The sequence below is a fragment of the Mus musculus genome, chromosome 8 (assembly GCF_000001635.26).
Source record: "Mus musculus strain C57BL/6J chromosome 8, GRCm38.p6 C57BL/6J".
In the NCBI taxonomy this organism is placed as follows: domain Eukaryota; kingdom Metazoa; phylum Chordata; class Mammalia; order Rodentia; family Muridae; genus Mus; species Mus musculus.
Window position 1 is genome coordinate 40,850,174 of NC_000074.6, and position 25,741 is coordinate 40,875,914.

A 25,741-nucleotide genomic window follows, 5' to 3' on the forward strand; every position below is an offset into this window, starting at 1 on the left:
AAGGACCTCTGGAAAAGTAGTCAGTGCTCTTAACCACTGAACCATCTCTCTAGCCTGAAAATATTATTAATTAATCATTTTGCATGACCTTGATAATACTAAGTGTTTAAAATACAAAGTGTTTTTCTGCACTTTGAAATGTTGAAATATCTTTATCTCAGGAAAAAATGATTAAGAAGAGGGATATAGAAAGGTAGTCCAAGAAAGAAATGAGTTTGTTTGTAAGTGCCTAAGTTTTTTACAAGTTTTGTTGCTGCTGCTGTTGTTCTATTAAAATCACGATTTGGAGCAAAGATAAGGCATGAGGCAAAGTGGCTTTGGGAAAAGATAGCATCAAACCCTCCAAGACTGAGAAAGAGGTGACAGCTAAGATTGTGATGGTAGATGGATGTAAAAATGATTCAAAAATGTCATGTTTTGCTTTTGAATGGTGAGGCGAGAGCAGACACAGGCAAAATGTAGACCTGGGACTGCTAGATCTGGTGGCAGAATCCACCAGAATCTATCACCACCAGATTTCTAACATAGAATACTTGATGAGTTTAGGATGATAGATTTTGCATCCAGCAGTTGTTTTATCTATTGATTCTAAACTAAGATTGTCTGGTGTTTTCCTTTTCTCAGAGGCTCAACTGAGCTCCAGGGAAAAGGCAAAATGACTCCTAGGTGTCACCTGAAATACTTTTATAAGAATTTCAGGAAAGGATATTTAAAGGATCATTCCAAGATCATAGCTGGTTTACTCCTTCACTGAGCTACTCTCACAAATATGGGCTCAACTGAGAACTTTTAGTAATACTGGAAAATGATGTGGCAGAAATCAACATATGGGGGTCTTAGACTTATGTGTTTGGAGAACATACTTTTGTCCTGGATTCTAACTGCTTCCTGCAACACTGTGTATCTATTTCAAAATCACCAGTACTCTTCCTGTTTCCTGAGAACACTGATGCATCCTTGACACAGAACAAGCCACAGTTCCTTATTTTTCTATGTGTCAGATCCTTCGGATCTCACAAGAACAGAATCTGGTCAGAAAGGTTCTTTAACCCTGACCATGTTTGCTTGGACTTCAGGCCACACACTCACACAGTGTCCTGCTGCTGACTCTACTGTTGGGACTTACAAGTGAGCATTTCCCAAGATTAGAATTATCTCCCTGCTTGTGGGCTACCCCTACCATTGAAACAACAGGATTCCACTTAACCACCTGACCTCTCAGAGGAGAGGTCAGAACGTAATTTTAGATTACTGGAAGAGTTGATGCTGGTTAGCTGGAGTTAAGAAATTAGCGATGATTAAAAGAGACCAGCAGCATTGAAGTGAAATCTTCTGGGAAGTGTTTTCTGACAGCACAAAAAAGCTGTGTGCCAGAGATAGCCAAGGTTATACCTTGACTTGCAGCTGGAATTGGTCATGTGTAAGAATCACCCAGGTGGTACTGGTTTTGAAGGCATAAAGGGGTCATTGAGAACAGCTGAGGTTTTGCACTGTGAGAGGTCAGGGAAGGATTTTGGTGAAGGTGCAGCCTCAGATTCATTCGACAGCCTGGGACTGAAGGGCTCATGCAAAGAAGTTGAGGCTTGAAACAATGAAGAGAGCATAAGAGACCATAGGTGAAGCCTAGTTGGAATGGAAGACCCCAGGGTATCAGAGATGCCAGTACCATGGGCTGACCACAAAGACCACCAGCAGCAGTCAGTCTGAGGAGTCAGTCCAAGGCAAGAGTGCTACAGGAGGAGGAGCTGGAGAAGTGACCCGAGCCCTTTGGAGGAGTCCAGAAGATCACGAATATATACTAGACAGTGGAACAAGAAGCTGTGTAATTGAAGTTTCCTTTGAGACCCCAAGTTGTTAGAGATGCCACACACATGGGGTACCTGCTGAGGAGACTTGCTAACAGGAAGTGGAAGCTGACCAAGAGAAAGAACTTGTTTCAGCCAACAAAGCTAAAAGGAGTTGGACGTCAGACATGGAGATGCAGAGAGTGGGGTTTGCCCAGCAGGTTTTGGTTTTGGTTTTGTCCAGTACGTAGTCACCATGACGTTTTGGGATGATAATGTACATAATGTAATGTTGGAAATATGTGATCTGCTTTTGGATTTTGACTTTATATGGGATTATAGTTAATAAATTATATGAACCACAGAAGAGACTTTGAATTTTGGACTTTTTGTGGAGACTCTTATAGACTTTGGGGACCATTGAAGTTGGACTAAATATATTTGTTTAAAGCTATGGTTAGGTATGAGCTGTAATAGACTCGTGTTTGAACAATCTTATGAGGGACAGGGATTGAAATGTGGTGTTTCTATATGCTTGGCCCATGGGAAGTGGCGCTATTAGAAAATATGGCCTTGTTGGAATAGGCCTTGTAATAGAAAGTAATGGATGGTGAGCTTTGAGGTCCTACTCTTATGCTCTGCCCATGCAGAAGCCAGCCTCTTCCCAGTTGCCTTTGGGTCAAGATGTAGCACTCTAGGGTCTTCCAGCATTATGTCTGCCAGAACACTGTCATGGTTCTTGCCATGATGATAAGGGAATGAAGCTCTGAACCTGTAAGCCAGCCCCAATTAAGTGTTGCCCTTTATAAGAATTGCTTTGGTCATGGTGTCTCTTCACAGCAATGAAAACCCATGCTAAGACAAAAGGTGAAATGTATCATATTTTTAAAATTTATTAGTGGAGATATGTCCAATTGTCTAAAGAAATAGGAGACTCTGTTGGAAACTTAGATACTGAAAACATGCTGGTGTGGGGGAGCATCTGAGAAAAGGAAATTTGATAAAATGATACAGATGAAATAAGATTAAAAGAAAAATGTACAAATGAGTCATGTGGCCCAGTATTCTAGAAGGACGACACTGCAGGCAGCAGCATAGGCATAAAATCCATAAGTAGAGCCTCCTGGCATGTTCACAGGCAGAACTTTCACTCCCGGCGAAAGGGAGCCACTTCAGAGAAGCACTATAGCCTGATATGAGTTGAAAACTGATCTTGTATCTGATGAATGAACACAGAGACGTCCAAGGACACACAGAGAGACGTTAATGCGTGTAAGCAAATGAGAGATGACTGCTGCCCAGGATGGTGGTAGGAGTAAAACAGGAAGGAGGTCAGATTTTAGATACATGCTGAAGGAGGCCCATAGAATTTTGTGGAGGACCAGACTTGTTTTGAGGGTGCAGTCCCTGGGCTTTGGCCCAGGTATCTTGGGGAAGACAGGAGATAGGCCTGAAAGTCCTAGGTCATGACAGGACCTTGTTTGGGGGTTTCTTTACTCTGAGATGCTTCCGTCCCTCTAGACACCACCCAAGTATAGCACTGGACAAACATATTCTGAGTCACAGTGGGTGAGGACTGGTTCCAGTTTTTCATTCTAAGATTATTTATATTGCTGTAATAACATCTCAGCTTTCTTTTTTGTTTTGGTTTTTGTTTTTTGGGGGGAGGTGTAGCAAATTTTGTTGATGGTATTCAAGAGAGTAGGGAGGGCTCCTTAGGCCCCTCCTGTTATTATGGGGGCCTGGGGTGGAAATTGTGAGCGAGATGCTCAGTGTTGGGGGCTAAGTTGAGACAGGGACTCCTCAGCAACTGAGGGCCTCTCTCTTGCTCTCAGTGTCCTTGCTGGGGTGAATGGTCTAGGGTTTCTTACTCCTTGGAGGCCATGTAGGCCATGAGGTCCACCACCCTATTACTGTAGCCATATTCATTGTCATACCAGGAAATGAGCTTTACAATGTTGTCACTTAGAGTAATGCCAGCCCCAGCATCAAAGGTGGAATAGTGGGAGTTGCTGTTGAACTCATAGGAGACAACCTGGTCCTCAGTGTAGCCCAGGATGCTCTTCAGTGGGTCCTCAGATGCCTGCTTCACCACCTTCTCTTTTTTGTTTTTGTTTTTGTTTTTTTGTTTTTGTTTTGAGACAGGGTTTCTCTGTGTAGCCCTGGCTGTCCTGGAACTCACGCTGTAGACCAGGCTAGCCTCGAACTCAGAAATCTGCCTGCCTCTGCCTCCCAAGTACTGGGATTAAAGGCGTGTGCCACCACTGCCCGTCTTCACCACCTTCTTGATGTCATCATACTTGGCAGGTTTCTCCAGGCGTTATGTCAGATCCACAATGGATACATTGGGAGTAGGAACAAGGGAGGCCATGCCAGTGAGCTTCCCGTTCAGCTCTGGGATGACCTTGCCCACAGCTTTGGCAGCACCAGTGAATGCAGGGATGATGTTCTGGGCAGCCCCACGGTCATCTTGACACAGCTTTCCAGGGGGGCCATTCACAGTCTTCTTCTGAGTGGCAGTGATGGCATGGACCATGGTCACGAACCCTTCCACAATGCCAAAGTTGTCATGGATGACCTTGGCCAGGGAAGCTAAGCAGTTGGTGATGCAGGATGCATGCTAACAATCTTGAGTGAGTTGTCATATTTCTCCTGGTTCACACCCATCACAAACATGGGGGCATCGGCAGAAGGGGTGGAGATGATGACCCTTTTGGCTCCACCCTTCAGGTGGGCCCTGGCCTTCTCCATGATGGTGAAGACACCAGTAGACTCCAAATATACTCAGCACCAGCATCACCCCATTTGATGTTATTGGGATCTTGCTCCTGGAAGATGGTGATGGGCTTCCCATTGATGACAAGCTTCCCTTTCTCAGCCTTGACTGTGCCGTTGAATTTGCCATGAGTGGAGTCATCCTGGAACATGTAGACCATGTAGTTGAGGTCAATGAAGGGGTCGTTGATGGCAACAATCTCCATTTTGCCAAGTTCAGAGCAGAAGGCAACCAGGTAACCCTGGTAACCAGGCATCCAGTTCAGCCAAATCCATTCACACCGATCTTCACCATCTTGTCTACAGGACAAGGCTGGCACTGCACAAGAAGATGCGGCTGTCTCTGGAACAGGGAGCAGCAGAGAGACAACGACTCAGCCTTCTTTCCATCTTTCTAAGAAATCAAACCTCAAACCACCCAAGGATGATGGCACACCAAACCCAGCCCTGCGATCTCTTGAGGAAGGAAGATCAGGAATATCACTTATACTTCTAATGATTGCAGCAGGGAATGAAGCTAGAAAGAACCACCTGGAAGGCCAAGCTGCCGTCGCCAATAAGATCACCAGCTGCATATTTCAGTTGTGACAGGAAGCTGGTATAAAAACTGCTTTCACCAAGAAATTTGGGGAGACTGCTTTCATTGCACCCCGATGTGAAATGATTCCATTGAATAGGTATGGCAAAGACTAGCAACTGGATCTTTTCTCAAAAGGAACCCTGGGGTAAAGGAGGCGTGTAAGTTTTATCTACCAAAAGTGGAGACGTTCTTCAAGGATGATGCCAGTAATGATGCACAGTGGCCTGAGGAGCAGCTCATCGCTGCAGAATTGTGCTTTGTTGGCCTTGTTATAGGGCAGACTGAAGTGGACATCATGAGTCATGCCACACAAGCTATTTTTGAAATTCTGGAGAAATCCTGGCTGCCCCAGGACTGTATGCTGGTTGATATGAAGATTGAACTTGGCATTGATGTAACCACCAAAGAGATTGTCCTTGCTGATGCCATTGATAATGGTTCCTGGAGACTATGGCCATCGGGAGATCGGAGCCAGCAGAAAGACAAACAGTCTTACCATGATCTCAAAGAAGTAACTCCGGAAGGACTCCAGATGGTAAAGAAAGACTCTGAGTGGGTTGCAGATCGAGTGGAGTTGCTTCTCAAGTCAGTCACTCAGTGCAGGGTGGTAGTGCTGATGGGCTCCACCTCTGACCTTGGTCACTGTGAAAAAAAATTAAGAAGGCTTGTGGAAATTTGGGGATTCCATGTGAACTTAGAGTAACATCCACACATAAAGGACCAGATGAGGCTTTGAGGATTAAAGCAGAATATGAAGCGGATGGCATAGCTACTGTATTTGTCACAATGGCGGGCAGAAGCAACGGTCTAGGCCCAGTGATGTCTGGTAATACTGTATATCTGGTTATCAGCTGTCCCCCAATCACACCAGACTGGGGCGCTCAGGATGTGTGGTCATCTCTTCGACTTCCCAGTGGTCTTGGCTGGCTGTTCAACTATACTTTCTCCAGAAGGATCAGCTCAGTTTGCTGCTCAGATATTTGGGGTTAAACAACCATTTGGTGTGGGCCAAACTTCGAGCAAGCATATTGAACACGTGGATATCCTTAAAGCAGGCTGATAAGAAAACCAGAGAATGCAATTTGTAAAAAAAAAAAAAAAAAAAGCAATTTAATTTTTATGAGAAAAGCTACATATTCCTAGTTTGGATTTAAAGAAAAAAAATCAAGCAAAAATGATTTTACATAAGAGAAAACAATTCGGTTTACTAATGAATGGTACTCAATGCTTATGAGTTGGCACATTGTACATGGATACTACTAATATTTTCTAGCTCTACATAGTGACATGTCCCTGTAACCTTAGCACTCCAGACCTGAGGCAGCAGGATCTCCTAAGCTCAAGGCCACCCTGAACTGTGTATTGAGACTCTACTTGCTAGGGAGGGAATCTTTATAGTTAGTAAAATTGGCATGACACTGCTAAATTATATCTCATCCTCTGTGTAGTCATGGTTGGGTAAATATGTAATTATGTAACTGAGGCAATGTGTCTGCTGTTCAAGAACCAGCATGCCTCTCTTGCAGATGACCTGAGTTTGGTTCCCAGCATCTGCTTAGGCTGCCTCACAATAAGTAACCTTTAACTCGGGGGATCTGACCCCACGGCTTCTTTACACACTTGCTCTCCAATACTATTACATTCCCCCACCCAACACACATGCACACACACACAATTTTTAAAAATAAACTTTTTAAAAAGAATACTGTTTCTAAATGGTAATAGCATTTTTTATTAATCAGTAGATACTGCTTGATCTGAGATGATGCTTTGAAAATTAAAATATTTGTATTGTGTATAACAATAAAAAAAAAGAATTACATTGTTCTTTAAAAAGCATGCTGCTACCCTGTCATATTCTGGTTTTCTGTGTTCTACTTTGAGATTTATGTATCTGGTGATCTGTTATTTCTGCTAAATTAATTAAATTGATTAAAAAAATCTTTTTAGTAAATACTCTTTCTCCTGAAAAACAAAACCAAAAAACACAAAGAATGTAATGTCTGAAAGAGCGAAGCTAACACACAGAACAAAAAGTTATCAGGCTACTGAGAGGCTCTGCAAGAGCCTGACAAAAACAGAGGCAGACACTCTCAGAGGCGGATGCTCTCAGCCAACCTTTGAACTGGTCATGGGGTCTGCAATGGAGGAGTTAGAGAAAGGACTGAAGGAGCTGAAGGGGTTTGCAACCCCACAGGAAGAACAATAATATCAACCAACCAGACCCCCAGAGTCTAAACCACCAACCAAGTACACATGGAGGGACCCATGGCTCCAGCCATATATGTAGCAGAGGATGGCCTTGTTGGGTATCAATGAGAAAAAAGGCCCTTGGTCCAGTGAAGGCTCGATGCCCCAGTGTAGAGGAATGCCAGGACAGGGAGGCAGGAGTAGGTGGATGGTGGAGGTAGACCCTCATAAAAGCAGGAGGAAAGGAGATGGGGTAAGGGGTTGGGGGGTTGGAATCAGGAAAGGGGAAAACATTTGAAATGTAAATAAAGAAATATCCAATTAAAAAACGAAGTTATCAGGCTTGTATGAGATCACAGAAACCAAGGAAAGTATAGACATATTTCAAAACGCAGTGGAACAGCAAATGGGGGGGGGGAGGATGTGTTTGGGAGCTCAGGGGGGTCTATTGGGTGTGGCTAGGGGGAGACCTTGGAGAAAATGGAGCCCTGGATCAGTGCTGAGGAGGAAGAGAAGACATACATCGGGTAAGCTCTCTTCTAAAGCTTAGCTCCAAGTCCTTAAAACTCGGTGGTAAATTTTGGAAGTTATTTTGGATTGAGGAGACTGACGTTTTCCAGCAGATACGGACTCAGCATGAATTCTGGCCGAAAGAAACGGAGACCAGCACGAGGTTGGGTGGAGCCCCGGGCAATTCTTGATTAATGGCCAATGTAAAGAAACCCCAGCAAGAAGCCAAGTGACAGAACACGGGAAAATTTGTAGGGAAAACACCACGGGACTCAAAGCTATTGCAAAACCATTACATGGCCTCAGTCAAAAAAAAAAAAAAAAGATTAATTTTAAACATGTCCTTAAGACTTGATGAAAATTTTTTTCAACAATTTCACTTCTCTCCATACTCCGTATTTCACAGCTTGTCTTCAGGGATAGTAAAAGTGAACTGGGTTCAGTGAAAAGTTGACTTTAAAGTTTTATACATTTTTAAGACTAATGAAGAGCAACAGTGGTTTGAAAACCCCGGTAAACTGTACTGGCCAGGCCTCTAGTCTAGTGTTTGGTCAAGTCTTATTTATCTCATCCCCGCATTATTATCCAACATCTAATCAGTGTACAAAACTGTATATCTTAAATTTGTGGTCCTGAACCAGCTTGAAGATGATAAAACCAGAAATTGGACCTTGTTAGAAAAAAAAAATCAGCTCATTCAGTCTTAAAGTGAATCCCTCATTTGTGGAGACAAAATTTCCTTCAGGTTGTATTTGGCAAGAATGGTAGAACAGGGAGTGGAATTTATTCATTGACGAAAGTCCCTTGAATTTCCCTGTCATTTCATCAACACTTAGGAGCTCAAATGTGCATAAATGTTTGTGAAATCTAGAAAATGACAACCTGAGTTATTAAAAATAGATAAATAAAAATAAATTGGACTCTTTCATTCCTAATGGGGGTAGGATAGTTTTACAGATGTAAAGTTTAACTTCTTTTCAAAGTTTTTCTAAAAACTCTTGTTCTGTTTTCTTGTATCAGTCATACTCCCTATTAGAGTCTAATGCTAGATCTGTGGATCCCATTCTTTCTACATTCACACATCTTTTGCAAATTGAGAAATAACCAAAGATATGCAAACTCAAGGTTAATTAATAATTTCAAACAGGAAATATGTCAGTCTATATAGGACATTAAAAATCACTGTGTCGAACTTCCTAGCCATTGTGCTAGAAATTTGTTGTAAACAATTTGTCTATTTTTTGTCTCAGAGAAAATGACTCTGATTAGTGCCATATAAACACAGTATATTCACGTTTCAGGAAATATCAAAATCACATTGACTCAATCATTGGTATTCTGACAACATTGGCAGTTTCTAGATAATAAATCACTTCATACCAACTCATTGTACTGCAATATAATCACTGTTTAAATATACATTTGAACATCATAATGAACTTAAATAAAGATATAGATAAATGATGTCTTAAGTTTTAAAATAGAAATATCCATTACTAGATATGGAGGTGATACACTAGTGACTCAAAGACAGTCTAAAGAATTTGTGGTAACATGGTCCTATTATTCCACACTTGGGGTTAAGGGCATGATTGGCTACGTAATGAGTTCTATCCGGTCTAGATTACCTGAGGCCCAACTTTAAAACTAAGAACAGTGCAACAGGCAAGACAATAGAGAGACAGTGTCTGCTCAGAAGCTCTGTAAGGGACTACATTCATGGGAGGAGGGTCTCTGGCAACTTGGTTGTTTGAGTTTTATCTGCTGGAACACCTGTGTAGTGCTCATATCTGGATGGACAGGCAAAGACTTATTATGTTACCGAGAAGTAAGTTATCCAGTGTGAGTTGGTTGTTTCTTCCCTGGGACCATCTGAGTAAGGAAGCATGGGATACTAAGGGTTAAACTCCTCAGGTCTGAGTCTTCATGTCAGAGTGGAATTCTCTATAGTAATGTTGTAAGACCCGAAGATAGATAGCATCCAGGGCTTGTTAGGACCAACTTTTCCAGTTCTGTTTGAAGGCAGCAGTGGCCTTGCTGTGATTCCAACCCACCTTGAATCAAAAAAATCAACCATGTTCTGAGGTTAGAATAACTCAGCATGATCTTCCATTGCAGAAGAATAGCCACAAAAACCTCTAATTTAAAAAAAAATCCAGATGAAGTTTTATATAATACAAAATCAGTGAAACATCTTGAGGCTTCAGAAGTAAGTTTGAGGGGACATTTGGTGTTAGTGTCCAAGTGAATCAATTCACTAGATGTCATTAAGGAGTTAGCATAGCAGCCTTATTTATAATAGCCAGAAGCTGGAAAGAACCCAGATGCCCCTCAACAGAGGAATGGATACAGAAAATGTGGTACATCTACACAATGGAGTACTACTCAGCTATTAAAAAGAATGAATTTATGAAATTCCTAGCCAAATGGATGGACCTGGAGGGCATCATCCTGAGTGAGGTAACACATTCACAAAGGAACTCACACAATATGTACTCACTGATAAGTGGATATTAGCCCAAAACCTAGGATACCCAAGATATAAGATACAATTTCCTAAACACATGAATCTCAAGAAAAATGAAGACTGAAGTGTGGACACTATGCCCCTCCTTAGAAGTGGGAACAAAACACCCTTGGAAGGAGTTACAGAGACAAAGTTTGGAGCTGAGATGAAAGGATGGACCATGTAGAGACTGCCTTATCCAGGGATCCACCCCATAATCAGCATCCAAACGCTGACACCATTGCATACACTAGCAAGATTTTATCGAAAGGACCCAGATGTAGCTGTCTCTTGTGAGACTATGCCGGGGCCTAGCAAACACAGAAGTGGATGCCCACAGTCAGCTAATGGATGGATCACAGGGCTCCCAATGGAGGAGGTAGAGAAAGTACCCAAGGAGCTAAAGGGATCTGCAACCCTATAGGTGGATCAACATTATGAACTAACCAGTACCCCGGAGCTCTTGACTCTTGCTGCATATGTATCAAAAGATGGCCTAGTCGGCCATCACTGGAAAGAGAGGCCCATTGGACACACAAACTTTATATGCCCCAGAACAGGGGAACGCCAGGGCCAAAAAGGGGGAGTGGGCGGGTAGGGGAGTGGGGGTGGGTGGGTATGGGGGACTTTTGGTATAGCATTGGAAATGTAAATGAGCTAAATACCTAATAAAAAATGGAAAGAAAAAAAAAAGAACCAAAAAAAAAAAGGAGTTAGCATAGAGAAATCATGATAAAATGTAAGAGGTGAATGCTGATGGTCTTAATTGATTACTACATGTATTCTATCAGTTCCCTCACAGTAGCTATGCTCTATAGACCTGGACTCATCCCGGAGAACAATGGACAACTTCACTGGATACGCAACCTCTGAAGATGGCAACAGATATTGTGTACATGTGCCATTTCTGGAGCAAGCCCCTTGTTATTCAGCAAAATTCCTTAGAAAGTCCTACTTTAAAGAAGAACGATCAGAGGATCTCATTAAACCTAGGTACTGCGTCACATGAATGAGCACTTGGCTAGTCTTACTAGTAGGATTGAATAAAAGGCCCTTTTACCACAATATGAAGCCAGAAAAGATAGCCCTTCCTACCAAGCCACAATAACATACAATGATATTCAATTCTGTGCCAGGGCTCCGATTCATTTTTGTGTTAAAATCAAGAGTTTCACATTGTGACTTTAATCTTATCAGAGACTTCTAAAGCAAATAGCACAGAATGAAAAACCTCGATTGTGTAACTTCTGTTTTTGCTGGCTATGAAATACCAAGTATCCGTTTCTTTAAAAACCCACTTCCAAATAACCATGACTATGACCTGCCTATTCACGAGTCTGGAATCTTCAAGTTTTGATTTCATTACAGAACGTGATACTTTTTAACAAAGCTCATCTATCTGGGCTTCTAGTTTATTATGATCATATACTACTATTTTTATGTTCCCAATTCTCAATGAGAGAGGGAGAGAAAGAGGGAGGGAGGGAGAGAGGGAAGAAGAGGAAAAGAATCCTGCTTAGAAGAAACCTCAGAAATGTCCCCCACCCCACCCCCAGATTGGGTTCTGCCAAGGAAAAGGGGCATTTCCCCTCTGCCAAACCCTGCGTCTCCGACCCACGCCCACCCACCCCAGCGGGCAAGCGTGTAATCCACGTGCGCGCGCGCCCTGATCCTGACCCTGACCTTTCAGAAGCTTGGAGTTAGACACCGCCTTCCTGGAGTCTCTGCGCGCCCGCCCGCCGAGCCGTGACAAACGCTCCAGGCGAGGGTCGCGAGCACGAGGGAGGGGCGGGACGGCCCCCGCCCCTCGCTGCCCCGCCCCACTCCGCCCCGCCCCTCCGCCTCTACTCAGAGGGGTGCCCACGTGCCCAGCCCGCCTTCTGCAAGCTCGGCGGCGGGAGCTTCTGTCTGCGCGGACCTGGAAAGGCTGCTGCTGCTGCTCGTCCAACCTTCGCGAGCTTGGAATCCGCAGAGCGCTGCAGCCTCTCGCTCGCCCGTGCCTGTTCCCGTCCCCGTCGCGCGGCCAGGGCACTGCCCCAGTAAGTTGCGGGTAGAGCGCGGGGGCCCCCCGAAGGGAAGCGAGCGGTGGAGCGCGGGCGTTCAGGCCGCGTCCAGCTGCTTGCAGCTGCCCGGAGGCCTCGCTCCAGCGACTGCTGAGCGGAGCGTCGGGGGCACTGGGGACGGGGACTGCCGCTCAGGACCCTGGGTCTCCGGCCTGCACCCGGGGCTACTACCCTCCTCCTCTTGTCGGTCCCCGGTGCCGCTGGCTGACTCTCACTCGAGGCGTGCAGATCCCGCAACGGCCACGCGGGTCGCAGAACTTGGACATAGGGACTGGGACTCCCCGAGTGTTCCTAGTCACTAGAGTTCTGGGAGACCCTGGGTATCTCTCTCTGGAAGGGTAGCCCGCCTCCACACCCTGCAGGAGGAGTGGTCCCCCAAGTCGTCTTTCACTCCCTTGGGGTTCTTGGTTTAAATTTGGAACAAGACTTGGATCGCCACGAAGCCTTTTCCCATCTTGCTGTGGATTGGGTAAGTCAGGTAAAATGACCTCCCCTGGGGGAGTCTCTATGGGTGTTTTAAAGTAAATAAGTGCAGTACTAAGCACTTGAGTTGTTCTGTGTGCCTTTTAATACCGTTTCACGAAGTCTTCAGCCTTGAGTACCTTAAAACCTTCGTTTCAGATAGTGGATTCGACTAGTCTGCACCGCCTTCAGTTGTCCCATATGTGCAGTGTAAGGTAATCCTATAATTATTTCAAAGAAATAGGTGCTATAAAAGTCATAGATGACTCTCAAACTAAAAACTGCCTAGATGCCAGAAGTAGAGTTAATCCAATACAAACTTTAAACTATGAAAAACTGTCTTCAACGCCATTTAGGTAATGACTTCCTTGGGACTACAGTATTAGATCCATGTGGGTCCGTTCTTCGCTAGAATGGAGCAGACTCTACGACTTGGGCTGTGTAGTTAAGTGTGTCTGCCCTGAAACTTCGTTCTTGCCTGAGGCATGCTTTTGAAATGTGTTTTTCTTTTCTGCCTCCATATTAATATTTGTATTCTTGGTAAAGAGCAATACTTTGTTGTCTCTGGCTAGGAGCTGTACTGTTGGAGAACGTTCTATTTTATTTATATATATACTTTTTGTGCGCTTAGATCTTTCTTTTCTTCTAATCACACCAAAATAGAATAAAGAAATGATACATCCTCTCAAAGGAACATTTTCCCGTTCCTTATACTAAAATGTTGCAGCTTGGCAACCATCCAGGAGCGAATCCCGAGGCAACCTTACATGTTTGCTCCTTTGCTCCTCATGGTCTTCCCCCTGTGAGTGTCATTTACATTAAGGCATCTTAATCTTTGGGGCTGTGTCCTGACTGAAGATCAGATTAGAGCTTCTTGGTATCTGCAGAGATTCAGTTTGCAGAACCCTGACCTTCACCTTGTCAGCCAAGCTCTTTTGATTCCGGTCTCCAGGTTTTCTCACTGGGTTTAGAGTTAAGAGTCAGGAAAGAGGAATGGCAGCTAGAAGGACAGTCTGGGAGCTTTGGACATTTAAAAACTCTGAGGACTTGTGGAGTTTTTCATCCTGCGTTTCCATGTCTCTGGCTCACTTGAACACGTGTCTGCAGTTTTAAAGCTGGTGTTCCTCCACTATAAGCTATGCACCTTTGCAGACCACTTGCCTCTTCTCCCTTCTAGGTGGCTCTATGCCAGCAATCCTCTTCTCCTGCCATCTAGTTCAAGTCAGCTGTATTTCTTCTGACTCTCTGAGCCAGGACTCTCCTCCTAACTGGCCATGTCTTCTCCTTTTCCAGAATATTTTGCCCTAAATGTTTTCATGTCTAACCTAGTTAATGAGTTTATGTTCGGTTGCATTTATTTGCGCTCTCTCTCTCTCTCTCTCTCTCTCTCTCTCTCTCTCTCTCTCTCTGTGTGTGTGTGTGTGTGTGTGTGTGTGTGTGTGTGTGTGCGTGTGCGTGTGTGTGTGCATGTGTGAGACCAACTTTCAGAACAGAGTTTTGGAAACAGTCTCATGCTGCTCTTTGCTTTTCGTCATAGTATGAATATAATTTCAAAGTCTGGTTTCTTAATAGATGACTTCTTAGATGCCAAATATTTAGAACAAAAGGAAATTTTTCAGTTGAATGTGTTTCTAAGCTTTCATGTTTGGTACTCTGTGCCAAAGGAACGACACAAGACTGAAGAAAGCGAAGGGAGCTGTGTGTCTTCGTGCTCATTGTGTTTGCCTAAATGCCTTAGCAAAATTAAATCTGTAACTTATGCTGAGCCTTTATAAAAAATATTCAGAACTATATAGATAAAACCTTGAACAGCAATAAAAACCAACAAGATGTTTCCCTTTGCAGTCTTCCATTTCAATATGTTTTTGTTCTGTCCCCTCACCTAATGTGACCTAACACATGTTCAGTGGGTTTTCATTGTAAAATGGTTCCAACAGCTTGAGAAAACGTGTTTTTGCCTGTCTTCTAAATGTTTACATGCCTTCCCTGAAAACTTACTGGGTCCCTACAGTACACCAGACACTGGGTGACCCCAAACTAATTACTGACATCATAGAGGGATTCTATACTTATTTTTGCATTTAGGAAACTCTTTCTTGATGGATTTTAAGAATCATTTGTTGCTGTTTACTGTATGAAAGCCATGCAGAATCTTAACGGATGGCTTGAGTGCTGTGTGCACACAGGAAGCTATGGCTGCACTGTGTCCTATGACAACTACTGTTTCATTATCAAAAGCATGTAAGCTGGGTGTCTTTGTTTCATAGATAGCTACAAATTTATGTTAATATGCCCATACATCTTTTTATGTGCTTTTCTGGCTCTTGTCTTAGAAGTGGTAGCCGTGGCTGTGGGCGCTGCTTTCTCAGACCCAAATACAATGAGGACTCATTTCCAGCAGGCAATAGCTAGTCACGACAGTCCCAACTTCATCTGTTTATTCTTCTTGTCTAACTCTGTAACCTAACTGTTCTGTGCTAATCTCTTGGGGCAGTACTATTTTTCACAGGCCTATGGACACTTTTAGATGCTAGGTGTCACTTTCTGAAGACGTCCCCTGCCCTTATGGCAGTGTTCTCACTGGTAAAGGTTTAATATCAACTTAAAAAAAAAAACTATATGAGTTAATGTGGGCTTTGTTTAAGAGACTGGCTTTAGCCGGGTGTGGTGGAGCACGCCTTTAATCCCAGCACTCAGGAGGCAGAGGCCAGCGAATTTCTGAGTTCAAGACTAGCCTGGTCTACAAAGTGAGAGAGAGAGAGAGAGAGAGAGAGAGAGAGAGAGAGAGAGAGAGAGAGAGAGAGAGAGAGAGAGAGAGAAAGAGAGAGATTGGCTTTAAATGCGTGGGTTGTGTGTCTTCTCCATTCTTATTGCACCCTTCAGTATGCACCTCTGTCCTTACAGAGAGCTGTGGTTCTTAATTTTACTGGGTGGATGTGGATGCGCCATGCTGTTCGAAACCTTGGGTTTTCTTAATGAAGGGCTTTATTTTATCCAAGGCGGCACCTTCAAGCTAGAGGCTGTGTAAAAAAAGCATCTGCCTGTGAAAGAGTAAAGATAAAGGTAGAACCCATGGAATGAGCTTAGAAATGAAGAGCATGCCTGCACATGCTGGGGCAGTAGTGAGTGCTGGCTCCTCTCTTCAGAACTGACCCTGATCAGGGAACCAGCAACACCAAGAAGGAAAGAACAGCCCCAGGACCTTTCCTGCAGGAATTCATTTCATTTTAAAAAATATTTGGTGAACAATAAATACATAACAAAGAATGTTGAAGGCCCATGTTGGTTCTTATTGGTTGTTCCCACAGCTCTTCTTTCCTGAACTCATGCCGGCTTTCAGACTCTGGTGTTTAATCCCATCATGTCTACTATGGTGCTTCTCAAGCCATGGAGGTGCCCTTCCTCCCAGGGTCTACCTGGTGGGCACAGCATAGGGACTTTGATGTCGTATTATCGGAGGATACTGAGAATACCAGAGTCAAGATGGTCACAATGTTCTAGCACTTTGCTCAGGACAGCAGTAGCTGCTCGTATTTAAGATTGGGTCGGTTATAGATTAAAAACAGGTGTTTTCTTCTATAACTTCATTTAATAAACCTTAACACTCACGTCTTACTTATTTTACCTTTTGCGGGAAGAAACATGGTGCCGGGGTTGATGCCTTGATCTTAATTGGGAGAGAGTTTCTTGCATTGGCCCTGACAGCTGCTGTTGCCATCCTGGCATGCTGACAACAGGAATCTCTGGTGGAATTAATGGCTGCTTAATACAAAACTCAACTAGGTATCACCCAAAACGTCCTCCTTAATCAGAGCATGCGCATCTACCCTTTGGGTTTCTTTCCCCTTTCCATAATTTCTGCTGTCCAGTTTACGGAAGGTCTGCATCAGGTGAAAGCAACTTAATATGCTTCTGAAATTAACATGCCAAAATTTTTTTAATATTTTTTATTATTACGTATTTTCCTCAATTACATTTAGAATGCTATCCCAAAAGTCCCCCATACCCTCCCCCCCCCACTCCCCTACCCACCCACTCCCATTTTTTGGCCCTGGCATTCCCCTGTACTGGGGCATATAAAGTTTGCCTGTCCAATGGGCCTCTCTTTCCAGTGATGGCCGACTAGGCCATCTTTTGATACATATGCAGCTAGAGACAAGAGCTCCGGGGTACTGGTTAGTTCATAATGTTGTTCCACCTACAGGCTTGCAGATCTCTTTAGCTCCTTGGATACTTTCTCTAGCTCCTCCATTGGGGGCCCTGTGATCCATCCAATAGCTGACTGTGAGCATCCACTTCTGTGTTTGCTAGGTCCCAGACTAGTCTCACAAGAGACAGCTATATCACAGTCCTTTCATCAAACGCTTGCTAGTGTATGCAATGGTGTCATCGTTTGGAGGCTAATTATGGGATGGATCCCTGGATATGGCAGTCTCTAGACGGTCCATCCTTTTGTCTCAGCTCCAAACTTTGTCTCTGTAACTCCTTCCATGGGTGATTGTTTCCAATTCTAAGAAGGGGCACAGTGTCCACACTTTGGTCTTCGTTCTTCTTCAGTTTCATGTGTTTTGCAAATTGTATGTTATATCTCGGGTATACTAAGTTTCTGGGCTAATATCCACTTATCAGTGAGTACATATTGTGTGAGTTCCTTTGTGATTGTGTTACCTCACTCAGGATGATGCCCTCCAGGTCCATCCGTTTGGCTAGGAATTTCATAAATTCATTCTTTCTAATAGCTGAGCAGTACTCCATTGTGTAAATGTACCACATTTTTTGTATCCATTCCTCTGTTGAGGGCCATCTGGGTTCTTTCCAGCTTCTGGCTATTTAAAATAAGGCTGCTATGAACATAGTGGAGCATTTAACATGCCAAATTTACCTCTATGCTGTGCTGTTTAATAATGGTATAGTCAGTGAGATGACTGAGTGCAGTTTTCTAAGTCAGGACTCCCTTAGAAGAGAATAGGTTTTGCAACTTTGATCCCAAGAGTATCCTGAGATATTATGTGTAGAGTTTTCCATAGTCAGAAATTACTTTATGTATTGCGCATTAGTACCTGTTTTGTGTGTGTGTTCATGCGCAAATAGTAGTGTCTGGCTAATACTTCACAGAATGTTTGTAATTTGCCCTAGCTGTTGTCCTCATTAGAAAAAAAAAAAAAATCAGGACTGAGCATGGTGAACCATCTTCATTCCCAGAACTGGGAAGGCAGAAACAGGCAAACCAAGTGAACAAATCATCTTGGTAGTTTGTATCGACTTGGACAACTTGGGTATGAGTTCCCCGAAGAAGAGCCTGATTGTGAACCTTCGGGTTGTTCTGTGTAGTGGTGTTCCCTGCTCTGTGGACCGGTTTACCACGGAAGGAGCATGTATTCAGTGGAAGAAAGAAAAGCTTGTGACCACAGCGGTTCCAGTGCACAGCAGTGGCTTGTGACATGACAGATATGTTGTGTTGTGTTTTTCTCCATCCATCTTGTCCAGTTCATGTCTCCAGAGAAAAGAATGCACTATATGCAGACTGGCCCTCCCTGACATTTCTGGGCATTCAGGAACCCTACTTTCATCCAGTAGACAGCTAGAGTTTCTACAAATTGGGATAAGAACCTCACAATACAGAAGCCACACCAATGCCTTAGGAAGGTACCTGGAGAAAGTCTGCAGAGTCTACGTGGGGAATTTTTGGTCAGAGGTTCTGTCTCCTTGCTGGTTTATGATGGTGTCCAATTTCCAAGGTAAGTAGAGCAGTTGGGGACTCACTATGAGATCAACTGGTGGAAAGGTAAGCTTTTCCATCCCCAGTGATTGATGTGATCATCAAAGTAGACAGAACTATAGAGTAGCCTGAGTTTTTGGTAACAGGCTTTTTCCAGGGGAAACTATACTCAACTCGACACAAGCTATCAGGGAGAGACTTCATAGTATCATAAAGATGACTGGCCTCTTTGTACCATGGTGAAAATGTTCCCATGGATCTCCGAAGTCATAGTCTTTTTTTGCCAAATTCTCAGATTCACAGATTTCAGTGTGTGCCTATGGGCCAGGGATTGAATTTGACTCAATTTTATCAAAAGATCATCTCACTTGAGGATTTATAGCCACACCCATAAACAGGTCAAGCAGGAATGGGTAAGAATAGTACGTAACATTGGGGTGTCTTTAAAATGGCATTGAGATTCTTCCTCCTGGTTTGCTGTACATGAAATGTAGAACTCACTGGCAGCTCCCAAACTTAAGTTGATTCGGAGCCTGACTAAATGCTACTATCAGGGAAGGAGTATACCACTTCAAGGCTTCCCCTGTGTCTACGGAGCACATGACTAGTTTGTAGCAATTACTTGCTACATTTATTTAGTAATGTGCTGAACCAGAGGCTGTGAACCCTAAAGAGCTATTTACAGTCAATTTCTCTGCTGAAGTCCATCTTTTTTGCAGAGTTTGTGTGGTTGGGATTTGTAATATTTGGTTAAGGGGGTGGAAGAGAGAAAGAAAAGGCCGTTTGATGTACTGCATTTGTGGCCCCGTGCTCACGTAGGGGGCGGGTCGGGGAGGGGGGAAGGAGTCTTGTATGTGTGCTATTCATCAAGAAAAGAGCACAGAGTGCTTTTGCGTGCCATTGAGGAACAGTGGTGGGCGTTGTTACAATTTGTAGTACTATCTGTGTAAACACCTCCTAAGCTGGTGCTCTTTTAAACTCCCGAAAGTGAACATTTCACCTCCAAAGCTGCCAGGGACTCCGGTGGAGTCAGCTTAACAGATGAAAGTCTGAAAGCTTTCTCATGAGAAAAAAGTTTCAAGGAAACTTACTCCCGGATCTTTGGCTATTTCCCTAACCCATAAAATTAATTTTCCAAATCCACTTTAGTCTAGTGTATGGATCCACGTGCACTCTATATAGCTTTACCTTATAGTAAATGCCTTTTAAGATTGTATTCTAACATAGCTAAAGCCTTTTCCCAGTGTTCTTAGACTCCAGATAGCAGCAAGGAGCTTTACCCATTCAGTAAACAATTAAGCACTTGCCATTTTACTCAGCAGTTTACAGATAGAGACTAAAATTCTCACTGAGATAGAAATTCTTATTACAGACTACATTCCATGCCAAGAGCAAATTAGTATACTATACTGAAATTAGACAGTCTTCAGATATTGATAAGAATTAACGAGGCCTAGAGAATTTTGGGGTCAGTGACACTACATTATTCTTGAGGCGTGTCAAGAGTTAACTACCCTGAGGCAATTAACTCTAAGTGTAAAACTCTTGCCTGGCAGAAAGTGCTAATCTCTAATGTAAACATTTATCTGGTCCCTACAAATTCCCTTTGTAGTCACTCCTTGCATCTGTGCTTATCTCTGGTGCTATACATTTATCTGGTTCCTTTTGAAGTCACTCCTTTTGCACCTGGAATAATTCAATGTGCCTTGTTCTGCAATTTATTCTGTATTATAAAAGTCTGATGCTCGACTGGTAAATTACATTCAGATTCAACACGCCTCTCGTGTAATCTGTCTGTCATTTTCATCCGACCTCTTTGCCTATCTGCCTAAGAAATCCCGTTCTTCACAGACCAGGGACCCAGAGAGTCTGTGGCACAAAGCTATCATATTCTCAGAAGATTCATGCATGGGTGAGGCTTGGTTGCCTGGGAATTCAGCTTGTTCTATCATATAAGACAAAACAGGGTGAGACACGATGGTGGTAGCTGGTTATGCATTCCAACTCTCCAGTACCTTTTAACTGTCTTATGAGAAATGTCTGAAATCGTGAGAAGCGTCCCAGGGTTCATTTCTTCAGTCCTTCCCCACGGACAGTTGCCGAGTTCCTGGTACTTACTTCTGTCTCAAACACAACACTAGACAAATCTAGAAGGGAGCTTGCAAGCACCTGAGAATGACATTTTAGACATCTGCCCTGACAGTTCCAAAATCAAGGATCTGAGAAATAGAACGTTGGAAATTGACACACCGGATCCAGAGGAGAATGTTAAGAATTTAGATGAGGAAGCAAGCATTGATTTGTTTCAGTGAAGGAAAAGCATAAATTGCTAGAATGCACACTTCATGCGGAATTTTGCAAGTGAACCTCAAATTACAATTCCCACTTAAAGTTTTTCGATTTTAAGATTTTTTTCAGAACCTACCATGTTCTAATATTTTGAGTATGTGAACAGTTTTAATAAATGGCATACTTTACAATGAAATGAAAGATACAGGCTTAATCTGAAAATAAAAACATTTTAAGTGTTCTAAGGCACTAAGTTAATAAGAGCTAAACGTCCAAAAATGGCACTTTTGAACAAGTAAGTGCTTTGTATTTGCTCAGAATAAGAGAAAAAAGCTGTGTGAGTTTTTTGTGTTTTTCGGATTGTCCTAGGTAACAGCTGGTTTGCACTTAGTTCAGTGACCCAAACAGAAAAAAGAGCAGACTCCGCATAAAATTTCTGTTGATGGTGCATGTTGGCCTCGCTGAAGTGGATCCTGTGAGCGTTCTGCATAACGAGCAGCACATTTGCATTGCTTGGGTCTTATTTTTCCTGGTACAGAGTACAACAGAGATATGAAGAGCAAACAACTCAGGACTGTCACTTCAAAACATCCTTGTAAATTTTTCAGAATGCTCTTCTGTGTTTCTATCTCTAGGTATGGTACCTGCCGTCTCTACTGCAAAATGCGGTAAATTATCTCACTGAGCTAACCAGAAAGTATACTAAATTACTTTTTGCAGAGATTTAAAATTTCTTAGACTGGATGTGATGGTGAATACAGGATGGGTGCCTGTAAAATTTTGATGCTTGGTATGTGGAGACAGGAGAGTCAGGAGAACAAGAACAGCCTGCGACTGTAGGAGACCCTGCCTCAATTCCCCCATCTCTTAACACAACTTCAAAGGACTTTGTCTTTTTCGCCTCTGTGCATGACCAGACCAGCCTTTCATAGTGTTTAGCTTTCATAGTGTGCAATGTTGAAAGCTGCAGAGGGTGTAGGGGCATGAGGGTGGAATGAGAAATATCCCTAAGTGCAGGCTATGGCGGCATGGTGGTCCTCTAATACCAGCATTGAGGAGGCTGAGGCAAGAGGATTTTAACCCAAGGTCAGCTAGGGCTGCATAGCAAACCTCTGACAAAAATGATGATCCTGAAGTAGAGTCGCTCTCCTAGAAGGGAGTGTGAACACCAACTGTCATCTTTGGTAATAAGAGTAATACAAAATTTTAATCTAAGAATGGGACTTTATTTCATCATGTATGACTTTAATGTATTGTATGTTAGGTCCAGGAATCAGAAGGGTTAAAGGAACTCTGATTACATCTCTCACTAGTTCGCTTGAATCAGAATTTAGGCTCTTCCCCAGAGTTGGTACAAAAGTCTTCATCTTTGAATTAAGTATAAAGTAAAGGAGGAAAAACAGAATGCAAAAAATTTGTACTCATTTCTGTCTTTGTTTTCAATAAAACGGTATGTGTAGAACAGTATTTTAAGAAGTTTCATTTACAAAGACCGGACTGCAGCTTGCACATCGTTATAGATGAAATATTTGACGTTGCTTGCTAGCATTGTTGAATTATGAGATTGCTGGCTTAGAAGAATATCTATTCCATTGCTTGGCCATTCTTACTCTGCAAACACAATCTGGCCATCACTTCTGTGTGCAGATGTAACTGGGAAAATAGATCATATTTCTAAACTGCTACTATAAATGACAACATTTTTATATTTAAAGGTAACGAATGGTTGGGGGTAGCTGTGTCTTTGGGAGAAGTCAACATTTTCCCCTTAATGTTTCAATGCTCACCACTGCATGGTTGATTTTTTTGTTTGGTTGGTTGGTTTTTTTGTCTTTGTTTTTGTTTCCATCTCTTTCCTCCAGTGCCTGGGGACAGGGGTAGTTAGAACTTCCGAAGGGTGGTTAAGTTCGTTCTGGGAGGGAGCGAGTGGCTTGTCCCTGTTCACTATCCCTGAGGATTTCCCCTGTCTACTCGTGTTCTTTCTGACCACATTGGGTTTGATGCCACTGTTGCATGAGAGATCCCAGAGTGTAGCTGGGCAGTTTATGATCTGTGGAGTGCTAATACCAGACCCCATGTGGTTCTCTTCATCTTCCCCTCCTCTACCAAAATTAAATGAGTAGTCTAGCTAAACCCAAGCCTACTACTCACTAGCTTCTGAACTGTCAATGCTAGATCTTGTGTGTACCCTCTCTGGGGTATCCCCCTAACTAATACTCTGTTGTCCCTGGCCTGAAGATTGTATTTTCTATGACCATGGAGGTGGCACAGGCTCTAGGGGTCTTGCTGCTGTGTAAGGATTCTGAACTCACCCTCTGTTGTAGCATAAGAATGACATACTTATCCTTCCCCCCTCTGTTTCCTCTCCACTGCTTTTCCCTCAGTCCTGACCGTAAATACTAACTCCAGGGTCACTGACAGCCCTTTAAGAATATAAAAACAAGGGGCTGGAGAGATGGCTCAGCAGTTAAGAGCAGTGACTGCTCTCCCAGAGGTCCTGAGTTCAATTCCCAGCAACCACATGGTGGCTCACAACCATCTGTAATAGGATCTGGTGCCCTCTTCTGGTGTGTCTGAAGACAGCTACAGTATACTCATATACATTAAAAAATAAAGCATATATATATATATATATATATATATATATATATACATACACACACACACACACACACACACACACACAAGAAGCTGAACGTGGGAGGAGGGTAAAGTCAACCCTTTAGGAAGTTTTAATTCCATCAGTTTATGCCATCATGTTAAGTGTGAGACAATTCCTCAGAAAGGGGTTAGTGGTGGATTTTCCTGGCTCTCTCTTGGATATCAGTTGGATATCTGTAAATAAAGGGATTCACTTAGAGCAGGGGTTCTCAACCTGTGGGTCGTGTCCCCTCTGGGGTCACATATCAGATATCTGGCATACCCGATATTTATATTTTGATTCGTAACAGTAGCAAAATTATAGCTATGAAGTGACAACAGAAGAAAATAATTTTATGGTTGGTAGTCACCAGAGCATGAGGCACTGTATTAGAGGGTCTCAGCATTAGGAAGGTTGAGAGTCACTGACTTAGACTAACAATTACCACATATTGAAGTCGTTTCTCCTCTTTGCCGGGTTTATTGTTGTTGCAGTTATTTACAGAGTAGAAAGAGTTCACTGGCTTACTTTTGTGTTTTGTCTCCTCTGTCTCTGAAGTATATTATTCACGTGCATTCACTAGCAGGTCCTACTTTTTGGTCAGGAGTTTCAAGAACAGCAGATACTTCATGAAGACCTACTGATCTAAAGCACTAGACCTCCCCATGGCAGGGGTTGGAGGGGGTTGGAAGTGTGGGGTGAGGGAGGGGCGGGGAGAGGCTCACTTTCAGTTTAGACCTTTGAAAGTTCAAATTTAGAGTGAGAACTCATACTGGTCATGAAAGGCTGTGTCCTTTCTGCAAGCTCCCTCATGGAAGTTGTGACATGTGCACCTGTTAATTTCACAAAATAATCTGCTGCCCTTATATCGAGTGACCTCATTTAAGATTCTTTGGCTTGCTGGTTTAAAGGTAAATTTTAAAAATGTGTGTGTGTGTGTGTGTGAGTGTGTGTGTGTGTGTGTGTGTGTGTGTGTGTTTATACCTGACATATTTGTTTTGTTTTTTGTTTTGTTTTGTTTTGAGACAGTTTCTCTGTGTAGCCCTGGCTGTCCTTGAACTCACTCTGTAGACCAGGCTGGCCTTGAACTCAGAAATCCACCTGCCTCTGCCTCCCGAGTGCTGGGATCAAAGGCGTGCGCCATTTTAATTTTGTGATACCACATTTTTATGCACATAACATAAACTCTGTGTCTAAGGCTCTTCTAAGGATCCAGTTCAGTCCTGTTAAGTACGTCCACATTGCTGCTCAGCAGCTTTTCCGTGCTTTTGATTCCTGAAACACTGAAACTCTACCCATAAGCAACCCCTGCCTACAAGAGCCTGGTACCAACCATCCTACTTTCGGTTTCTGTGAGTATGTAAAAAGAGGATTGTTTGTCCTTTTGTGCCTGGGTTGTTTTTATTTAGCACAGTGTCCTAAAGTGTCGTCCATGGTTTACTGTGTGTCCGCATTTGTTTCCTTTCTGTGTGGTGATGTGTGTGTGGGTGTGTGTGCATGCAAGCTTATGCACATTCATGTAGAAGCCGTGCTGTCATTCCTTGGCCTTGTCCACTTTATTTTTGAGAGTCTGTGATTGGCCTGAAGCCAACTCTGAAGGTGAAGGCAGGACTTCCTGAAGATCCACCTGTCTCTCCCTCCCCAGGTTCTTGGGGTCAAGCTTGGGTCCTCACACGTTAGGTAGCACTGTATCCACTGAGCTCCCAGAATCTGCTTCCTTTGTATAGCTAAGTATTACTTACTATCTCATGATATTAATACCCCACATTTTTATTCATCCTCTTATACAGCCATTCACATTAGGGGTTCATCGGGTGGTGATTCTGTTTTTAGTCATTTAGTTTACGACTCTGTTTTCCAGAGTGGTGGCACTGTTTCCCATTCCCACCAACAGCTTGCCAACTGTTTGGCTCTCAGTCTCATCCTAATTTTTGGAAGGGATTTTGTAGTTACAACGTTACTCTGATGTCTGAAAAAAAACAAAAACAAAAACAAACCCAAAGCTTTTATTCACTTTTTTTCATACACGCAGATTTAATATCTTGTTGGTGTTTTTCCAAAATTGAACAGGCTTATTCTCGGGATAGCTTGTCTGGATAATAGTGAACATCAGAGAGTGAGGGTTGCTTCGACGCACAAGTAGCAGATAAGCATTAAATATTCAGTAATGCCCACTTCTCGCCACATGTGTATGTGTTCATCCCTTGTCGGATTGCTTGGCA

The 25,741-nt window shown here is 43.1% G+C and overlaps 1 protein-coding gene and 2 pseudogenes across 3 annotated transcripts in view; 2 read left to right on the forward strand and 1 right to left on the reverse strand.

The window, feature by feature from the left end:
• Positions 3,452-4,872, reverse strand: Gm5345 (predicted gene 5345; annotated as a pseudogene).
• Gm8445 (predicted gene 8445) lies at positions 5,057-6,424 on the forward strand (annotated as a pseudogene).
• A 5,743-nt stretch (positions 6,425-12,167) lies between these two features.
• Positions 12,168-25,741, forward strand: part of Slc7a2 (solute carrier family 7 (cationic amino acid transporter, y+ system), member 2) — a 59,730-nt gene continuing 46,156 nt past the window's right edge. For 2 of the 3 annotated variants that reach the window (NM_001044740.2, NM_007514.3), the window contains exon 1: positions 12,194-12,384. The gene's annotated coding sequence lies outside the window, so the exon portion shown is untranslated. Of the gene's footprint in view, positions 12,878-25,741 lie in introns of all 3 variants that reach the window. The other variant, XM_006509253.4, reaches the window with a different exon arrangement.